This window comes from Saccopteryx bilineata, chromosome 1 (genome assembly GCF_036850765.1).
Source record: "Saccopteryx bilineata isolate mSacBil1 chromosome 1, mSacBil1_pri_phased_curated, whole genome shotgun sequence".
NCBI lineage: Eukaryota > Metazoa > Chordata > Mammalia > Chiroptera > Emballonuridae > Saccopteryx > Saccopteryx bilineata.
Window position 1 is genome coordinate 14,577,823 of NC_089490.1, and position 9,542 is coordinate 14,587,364.

General features: G+C 50.5%; 1 long non-coding RNA gene across 1 annotated transcript; it reads left to right on the top strand.

Annotated features, from left to right (window-relative positions):
* Positions 1-290: 290 nt before the first annotated feature.
* LOC136319792 (uncharacterized) lies at positions 291-3,800 on the top strand. Its single transcript, XR_010728220.1, has 3 exons — positions 291-469; positions 2,454-2,611; positions 3,656-3,800. It is a non-coding gene; the product is annotated as an uncharacterized lncRNA (long non-coding RNA).
* Positions 3,801-9,542: the final 5,742 nt, after the last annotated feature.

The window sequence follows — 9,542 nt, forward strand, 5'->3', positions numbered from 1 at the left end:
TGCAGCCTCCAGTACCCTAGCTGGCATCGTCTCCCCTGTCACTCTGTGCACTGTAACAGACATCGCCTAATGCCAGTTTGCGGATGGAATAGGACAGTTGCTAGCAAGTCCTGTGAGAGTGGGGAACAGGATGGGGAAGTTCGATTGTGACTAATGAAGGGTGTGAGAAGGGTGTAGAGTCACTTGGACGTGGACACAGGCTAGGAGAGATACGGGGTGTTGAGAAGGATGGGGACACACTGTTAGCAGGAGCGGAGGAGAACTCAGTCTAAGGAAGAAGGCAGAGGGAATGCCACGAGCTCTCCAGAGATACCAGGAAGAAGGGGTTGTGCTATAGGGTGGGCAGATGTGAGGGGTCCCTGGGGAGGGGGCTGTTTGTGGGGGACACTCTGGCTCATTGCTGCCAGCATTCTGAGCAGGACACTTGAACAATCACAGGTATTCCTCTGCGGAAGTTGCTGAAGAAAATGTAAGAACGTGGGAACAGGTTTGCGATGTGATGGTGAGAAATAGGAGGTTACAAAACAGGACGTGGAGGGGGATCCCGATTTTGTAACACTGGTTGGAAAGCCACCAAATGTTAGCTCTTGTTATCTTGCCGCAGTGAGGATGACTTGCATTTCTTCTCAGAGCCTGTCTGGATAGTCCAGATTTTCTATAATTAACTTGGAATATGATTTTTGTGTATATTTATCAGAAAGCATATCTTAGAAGAACATAAATTGGTTTCTGTAAGGCCAGAGGCCGCCCTCGTGGCCATTCACGTGCAGGTTGTCACTGAATTTGGGCAGACGGTAAAGAAATGGCGGAGTCTGAGGATGGTGGGCCATTCTGTTTATTGGTGTCTCACCAAGACAGGCGAGTCACAAGAAAAGCCAAGGGAAAAGCAGAAAACTTGCTTTTCTCATAGACGGCAAGGGATTAGGGAGGCCTCTGCAATGCTGATGGCAAGAACCGAGAGCAAGAGCTCCTGGTCTGCTTCATTATTTATAGCAGGGGTCCCCAAACTACGGCCCGCGGGCCATATGCAGCCCCCTGAGGCCATCTATCCGGCCCCTGCTGCACTTCCGGAAGGGGCACCTTTTTCATTGATGGTCAGTGAGAGGAGCATAGTTCCTATTGAAATACTGGTCAGTTTGTTGATTTAAATTTACTTGGTCTTTATTTTAAATATTGTATTTGTTCCTTTTTTTTTTTTACTTTAAAATAAGATATGTGCAGTGTGCATAGGGATTTATTCATAGTTTTTTTTTTTTTTTTTTTTTTTTTTTTTTTTTTCATTTTTCTGAAGCTGGAAACAGGGAGAGACAGTCAGACAGACTCCCGCATGCGCCCGACCGGGATCCACCTGGCTCGCCCACCAGGGGGTGACGCTCTGCCCACCAGGGGGCGATGCTCTGCCCATCCTGGGCGTCGCCATGTTGCGACCCTCCTGGGTGTCGCCATATTGCGACCAGAGCCACTCTAGCGCCTGGGGCAGAGGCCACAGAGCCATCCCCAGCGCCCGGGCCATCTTTGCTCCAATGGAGCCTTGGCTGCGGGAGGGGAAGAGAGAGACAGAGAGGAAAGCGCGGCGGAGGGGTGGAGAAGCAAATGGGCGCTTCTCCTATGTGCCCTGGCCGGGAATCGAACCCGGGTCCTCCGCACGCTAGGCCGACGCTCTACCGCTGAGCCAACTGGCCAGGGCCAGTTTTTTTTTTTTTATAGTCCGGCCCTCCAACGGTCTGAGGGACAGTGAACTGGCCCCCTGTATAAAAAGTTTGGGGACCCCGATTTATAGTGTAGAAAATTAAAGCCTTTAAGCCAATATATAAATGAGGAAGTCTCTGATACAAAGCCACTTATCTGAGGCATAAAGGGATTCCTCTTAGAAGTGCACCACCCCATATCATGCAACAGTCAAGGGTGTGGGGAAAAGCTTAGTGTTGAGAAGATCTTAGTATTAGAAGGGAGGAAAAGGCTTAGTCTTAAAATTAAGCCTTAGACTATAAGGACTTTGCCAGCTTACAGCCTGTCTGTCCCCCACACCCAAAGCGAGCAAACGTATACACCATATTTATAAGCTTATTTGACCAACAGTTTCTTTTTTTTTTTTTTTTTTTTTTTTTTACAGAGGCAGAGATAGACAGGGACAGACAGACAGGAACGGAGAGAGATGAGAAGCATCAATCATCAGTTTCTCGTTGTGCGCGTTGCGACTTCTTAGTTGTTCATTGATTGCTTTCTCACATGTGCCTTGACCGTGGGCCTTCAGCAGACCGAGTAACCCCCTGCTGGAGCCAGCGACCCTGGGTCCAAGCTGGTGAGCTCTTTGCTCAAGCCAGATGAGCCCGCGCTCAAGCTGGCGACCTCGGGGTCTCGAACCTGGGTCCTTCTGCATCCCAGTCCGACGCTCTATCCACTGCGCCACCACCTGGTCAGGCTGACCAACAGTTTCTTATTAAATTCTATAGTTTTGGCACCACACGTGATGCAGAGAAATGTACACCATGGCCACAGCCCTCAGTATATCCTTAAGTCCAGTCATGGCACCGGGATACGGTTCCATACAGAAAGAATGTGGCTTCTGCCTGGGTTCAAGTCCCTGTTTCGTAGTTTTCTCACTGTGAAAGTAAGTGCCTTCACTTTCTGTGTTTTGGTTGCCTCATCTGTAAAATGGGTATGATAATAGTACCTGTAAGGATTAGTTGAGCTGATACACGTGAATACTTAGAAGAGTACCCGGCACTGGATAATCATGACCTACATGGTCGCTGTTACTTACCAGTGGTTAAGAGCTTTGCCTCTATAATCACTCTGTCTGGGTGCAAATCCATGCTCTGTCTAGGTCTGGCTTAAGCAAATGATTTCATCTCTGTCTCTACCTCAGTGTCTTAATCTTTAAAATGGGGATGAAAGTAATGGCGCTTCAATCATAGAGCTGTTATAAAAAGTTTAGTAACTATAGATCAAGGATGTTACCTAGAAGAGTGCCTGGCCAATAAAAAGTGCTCAGGAGGTGGGAACTGCTATAAGACTAATTATTATTATTAGATATTACTATCACTAGTGGGAGAGGCCGTGAATGGGGGTGAGGAACCACCAGAGCACCCTACACGGACGGAGCCAGCAGGGAGGCCCAGGGTGCACGAGACGGCTGAGCTGGGCACCGCAGGGTGGCCCCACCCTGCCTCTCCTGCCTCTCCTGTGTCCTCCTCCAGCTCGGGTTATTCTGGTTCTTTACGTTTTAAAACTATCACCCCGGGTGCCGTTCCTCACACAGGCACCGCTACCACCCGCAACCCTATTCAGCTACACACAGAGGTGGACGTGTGGTGAAGTTAGTGAAGGGAGGCTTCCAGAACTGTTCGTTTGCATGGGAAATACCTCAGCAACATTATATTTATAATTGAGCCTTCTTTTTCTTCTTGGAGACTTCCATCACTACGTCAACTTTGACCCCAACTGGATCCTCCCTTTGTTTTAGGAAGGGGCCTCCCAATTTAGACTTTCAAGGCCACATCTGTCAGAAATCTGGCCCCTTTCTTTAATTGGGCCTGGTCACCGGAGCCTTATCTGGGTGGTATTTTTGCCTGTGTGACCTCGTTTTCCTTTGTTACTGGTGCGTAGTATTTCATGCCTCTTCTTATTTTTATTTCATTTCATTTTATTTTAGGTGAGAGGAGAGGATATAGTGGGACAAACTCCAACATGTGCCCCAACTGGGATCCAACCAGCAGCCCTCATCTGGGGCCAATGCTTGAATCAACCAAACTATCCTCAGCGCCTGGGGCTGATGCTGGGGCCAACACTCAAACCAATCGAGCCACTGGCTGTGGGAAAATAGGAGAGAGAGGAGGGGGAGAGGGAGGGGAAGAGAAGCAGATGGTTGCTTCTTCTGTGTGCCCTGACCGGGATCGAACCGGGGATGTCCAGACGCCGGGCCGATGCTCTATCCACTGAGCCAACTGGCCAGGGCCTCATATCTGTCTAAAATCTGATGGGTACTGGATTTCGAAAGCCATCTGTCCCCAAGGGTTTTGGACAAAGGAGTGTGGACTGTCTCTGGAAGGAGACACAGCAACCAGCCACAGTCTCTGGGAAGGAAACGGGTGGCTGGAGGGGGGAGGGGGTGGGGGTCACTGCATATCATTTTGTATCTTTTGACCGTGAACCATGTGAATGTATTATCTCTTCAAAAAATAAATACAGGAAATAAAGGAAAAACAAAACTGCACTTTTGACTAAACTACAAGTAGAATTTTAAAGATCTTTTGAAAAAAGGAGTGACTGTGTTGCTGTTACTGGTGCTGTCAGAACAGTGTTTGCCTTTCGGATTCTGCTGAGCGCAGAGCATCCTGTCCTCGGGGCCTCCTCACCTACTGAGCCCTGATTGGGGAGCCAAGAGATATTTTTGTTTTCTGAGTCCCACGTGTGGAGCCAGTCTCCGGGTCTCCGGTCTCAGTCGGCGTCGGTCTCTCCTCTCATCTCCCGAAGTGGCAGGTGGGACGGCCGGACCGGGCCCTGGCTGCACCCAGCACCGTGCTCCACAGCCCAGGGCGACTTTTTCCTGGTTTGGCAGATATTATTTTTGAAAAGTCAAGAACAATCATGCAAAAAACAAGTAGAAACAGGCTGGGTCAGCTGAAAAATACCCACACGCTCCCACCCTGGGACTTTGGGTGATATAATTAGCTGTTCTATCCAGCGGTGAGTGGGAGGCTTGCTTCCCTGGCACCGGGCAAGGCCAGAGGCTGATGCAACCAAAGGCAAGCCCGGGCAAAGCCTTGAGCAGTGCTGGCCGCCGGGGATGCTGATGCGGGCTTGTGACTGTGACGGCTGGCCGGCGGGCCGGTGGGCGGGGGAAGTGGGAGACGTGAGGCCGGTTTCAGGGATGCAGGGCTGGGGGCCCCCCCGGCGGCGGCCCAGGAGGCAAAGCTGGCTCCTGCTCGCTCAGCCTGAGCTCCCACCCCACCCATTCCCAGTTCTCCGCGGAGGCAGAGACAGACTAAGTCAGGGTTCCCTCGGCAGTGAGGGTGGAGGGGGAGGAGGTTTCCACCCTGGGCAGAGTTTTCAAAACACTGCACTTGAGTCGCTGGCTGGCCCTCGCCCAATTTTAATTCAGTAGGTTCAGCTAGCACCAGAAATTGGAATATGTTTTTGAAATTATGTGAATGATTATTTCAAATGGTGTTAGCTATTTAAAAAAAATATATATATATATTATGACAAATAAGCTTACCTTGCACCCCAAGACAGGCTGGCTTTGGACAGCACAACCCCAGAGGGGCGCTGCCCACAAGGACTCAACGGTGCTAATGGTGTCCCTGGAGGTGAGCGACACTAAGGACCTGTTTCTCTCTCCAGAAGCAATCCCTCATTTTTTCCTGTCCTCCTCCAGAGAGAGTCCATGTGCACGTAGGACCGGAGCCTTGTTCACAGGGGGTTCCCTTTCCTCTCGCTCTCTAAGTTGAGAACCACCGAGCTAGGGAAGGGAGGTCTAGTGGAGGGCGTTCAGGCATCTGCAAGGTGGTACAGGGACTGGCCCTGCCTGAAGACTCACCACAGCAAGCCCTGTTCCACCAGCAGGTCCAGGTTGGGTCCCGCACACCTGATCAAGAACCCATCATGGGCCTGACCAGGCGGTGGCGCAGTGGATAGAGCGTTGGACTGGGATGTGGAAGGACCCAGGTTTGAGACCCTGAGGTCACTAGCTTAAGCGCGGGCTCATCTGGTTTGAGCAAGGCTCAACAGCTTGGACCCAAGGTTGCTGGCTTGAGCAAGGGGTTACTCGGTCTGCTGAAGGCCCACGGTCAAGGCATATATGACAAAGCAGTCAATGAACTAAAGTGTCGCATCGAAAAACTAATGATTGATGCTTCTCACATCTCTCTCCGTTCCTGTTTGTCTGTCCCTATCTATCCCTCTCTCTGACTCTCTCTCTGTCTCTGAAAAGAAGAAGAAGAAGAAGAAGAAGAAGAAGAAGAAGAAGAAGAAGAAGAAGAAGAAGAAGAAGAAGAAGAAGAAGAAGAAGAAGAAGAAGAAGAAGAAGAAGAAGAAGAAGAAGAAGAAGAAAGGGCCCATCCTGGTCTCTGTACCTGCAGTTGGGCAATCAAAGTCCCTTTCTTAGTAATCCTCCTGGGCCCCAGGAGTTTTTCTGATGGAATTTTCCTGCATTTCAGTCCGATGCCTTCTCAACAGGCTTTGATGTTGACTTGCAAAAACAAAGCAAAACAAGTCTGTGTACCAGAAAGGGGAATTGGGTCCTGCTGTGTGACTTTAGACAAGTCACACTGTCCCTTTGTGTCCTGGTTTCCTCCTTCGGGAGCTGGGGGAGCTGCATGCCTACCTCATTTTTTCCATCCTCTCAGCGAGGTCATAAGGTCATGGGTAGGAAAGTACCCGTTGTATAGATAAAGATATTAAGGTCCAAGAACACCCGGGTTATTCTGTTCCCGAGGGGACTAGGTTCAGACGCTCGGCAGGAAATGACTCACTTGGAAGCAGAGGAAGGGCTCTCACCTGCGTCACTCCCCTGCTGCGGCGGAGCTGGCTCGCAGGTCATCGCAGCTCTGTGTCCCCATCCGGGGATCACATGGACTCTTGTGTGTAGGCGGGGACAGGTTCTTGCCAATGGAATGTGGGCGGGAATGGGTTCCCAGGCACATCTGAGGCAGGTGTGAAGAAACGCACAGGCCTTCGGCACGTTCTCTCCCCTCCAGCTGGGGGCAGAGGTCCTGGGGGAAGGTGGAGGCTCAGGATGGAAAGTCCTGAATCAGCACGTGGAGGTCAGCCACTCACTCGGCCGGGACATCTCCACGGTATCCACACGTAAGTGAGAAAGAAACTTCTATTGGGTTATGTCTGGGATTTGAGCATTTACAATGTGACGACGGCTAGTGTCATCCTAACACATACCCCCACTTGCCCTCCTAAGTCTGGCTTGGCATTTACCCAACAGGTGACCCGGGCAATCATTCCTCCCAGCAGGGGGCAAGGCTGTTAGAGGCCAGTGAGGGTGGGGGGAGGGAGCTCTCATCTCTTCTCTGGCTCTGAGCTCTGCACCAGTAGGGCCGCCAGAATGCGAGGACTGGGGCTTGCAGCTGTTGCATGTCACAGTGGCTCTGTTGGCATTATGACCACGTGTGACACTCAGAGCCATCCTAGGGAAGCAAAAACAAGGACAAGCAGCTGATGGGGGGGCAGGGAAGCAGAGAGGGGAGGGCCCACGACCGAAGCCCTGGGTCTGCCCTGACTCTGCCTGAGTCACCTCCTGGGGCCTCCATTGCCCTCTGTGGTATGAGTCTAAAACCCCCGTCCTGGGTGGGGGCCGGGGAGGGGGCTGGGGAAGGTGAGGAGTGAGATAATGGAGCCGAAATCCTGAAATCACTTTGTAGGACTGGACACTGCAATGCAATCAGAGGATGCAAACCCGAGGTCCTCAGAACTTCGAGGTCTGTGGGGCTTTCTTTTTCTTGGAAGGGGCCAAAAAAATTATTAGTTAGGAAAGAAAAAAAATAAAACAATGCATAATTCCTACTTTTTTTGGGGGGGGCCATTCAGAAGACTGTTCTGAGCTAAAGACACAGAGGAGAGGAGTGTCTGGGGCTTTGGAGTCCAGCTCAGAGGACTGGTCAGTTCCCCTTGCCACCAAATGTCTATTCTCAGGTGTCACAGTATCTGAAATTCCACCATTAGTGCTTCATTTCTTTGGATTCCTTTTTTGTTCCTCCACAAAAATGCAAGCAATGATAATCCCTAACATGTGTTCAGTGCTTCAGACTGGTTGCAATGATCCTAACAGAGACAGGCAGACAGTGAGACCCAAATGCTGGGTGTCAGAAGGGGGAATTGGGTCCTGCTGTGTGCCTTTAGACAAGTCACACTGTCTCTTTGTGTCCTGGTTCCCTCCTGTGGGAGCTGGGGGAGCTGTCTGTCTACCTCATTTTTTCCAACCTCTCAGCGAGGTTGTAAGATCATAGATATGAAAGTACCCATTTTATAGATGAAGATATTGAGGTTCAAGAACACTAAGCTTATAGGTGGCACTTTTTTCTTGACAGGAAAATTGTGGAGACAATTCTATTCCTAGGTGTACATCCAAGAAAAACTCTTGCACATGTGCCCCAGAGACATGGATAAGAATAATCATAGCAGCCCTATTTTTAATAACACAAAATTAGAAATAATCCAGGTGTCCATTGTCAGGAGAGGGATCACTGGGTGTTAAATAACAGTGAAAATGATTGACTTGTTCTTAGAATGTATTGCTGCAAAATAAACCATGCCAAAACATAGTGGCAGTCTGATCAGGTGGTGGTGCAGTGGATAGAGTGTTGGTCTGGGGTGCAGAGGACCCAGGTTCAAAACCCCAAGGTCTCCAGCTTGAGTGCAGGCTCACCGGCTTGAACTCGGGGTCGCTGGCTTAAGCATGGGATCATTGACATGACCCCTTGGTCGGTTGCTGACTTGAGCCCAAGGGTCACTGATTTGAAGCCCAAGGTTGCAGGCTTGAGCAAGGGGTCACTGGCTCTGCTGTCGCCCCTCCTCCCTCCCCCCGGCAAGGCACGTGAGAAAGCAACCAATGAACAATTAAGGTGCCACAACGAAGAATTGATGCTTCTCATCTGTCTCCTTTCCTGTCTGTCCCTCTCACTTTCTCTCACTAAAAACAACAACAACAACAACAACAACAAAACAGTGGCAACCACAAGCATTTATTTGCTCACAATTCTACAGTTTAGGCAGGGGCTCATTGGGGGTGGTTTGTCCCCATTGTGGCTTCAACTGGGGAAGCTGAACTGGGACTGAAAGATCAACTTTCAATGTGGTCCCACCCACATGGCTGGCATGTTGATGCCAGCTGTCAGCTAGGAGGTCAGCTGGACCCATTTGGGGGCGGCCCTCTGTTGTCTGGCATGTGGCCTTTCCACATGACTTCTCACGGCGTGGTGATCTCAGAGTGCTATACTCATACTTCTCACATGTAGCTCCAGGTCCCTGGGGGTTAGGCTTGGAACAGGCACAGGGCTACCTTTGTCCCATTCTGTTGGCTAAAAGAGGTACACGGCAGACATGCTCAAGGGGAGGCAACTACGAAAGAATGTGCATCCCCAGAGCTCTGCTGCATTGGGTGCCACAGACTTCCACAAACCACAACCACCCGCAGCCACATGGCCAAGCCTCCGGCAGGCCATGCTACAATAACAGATCACCCACACATTTCAGTGCCTTTCTCCTGACAAAGGGTTACTTCTTTTTCACGTACATATTCCACACAGGTTGGTGGGGTGCTCTGCTCCACAGAGTCACTCAGGAGGAACACAGGCTGATGGAGGCTCCACCATGTTGAGATGAGACCCCACATTTGCCACAGCCATGGAGGACAGAAGGGCTGACAAATTTTACCTGATCTCAGCCCTGATGAGACAATGTCACTTATGCTTACATTTCATTGGCTAGAACGAGTCACATGATGACCCCATCTTACCTGCAAGAAGGTGCTGGGAAACGTAGAAGAGCGCATAGAAAAATGGGTGCACCTTACTGTTCTGGCCACGTGT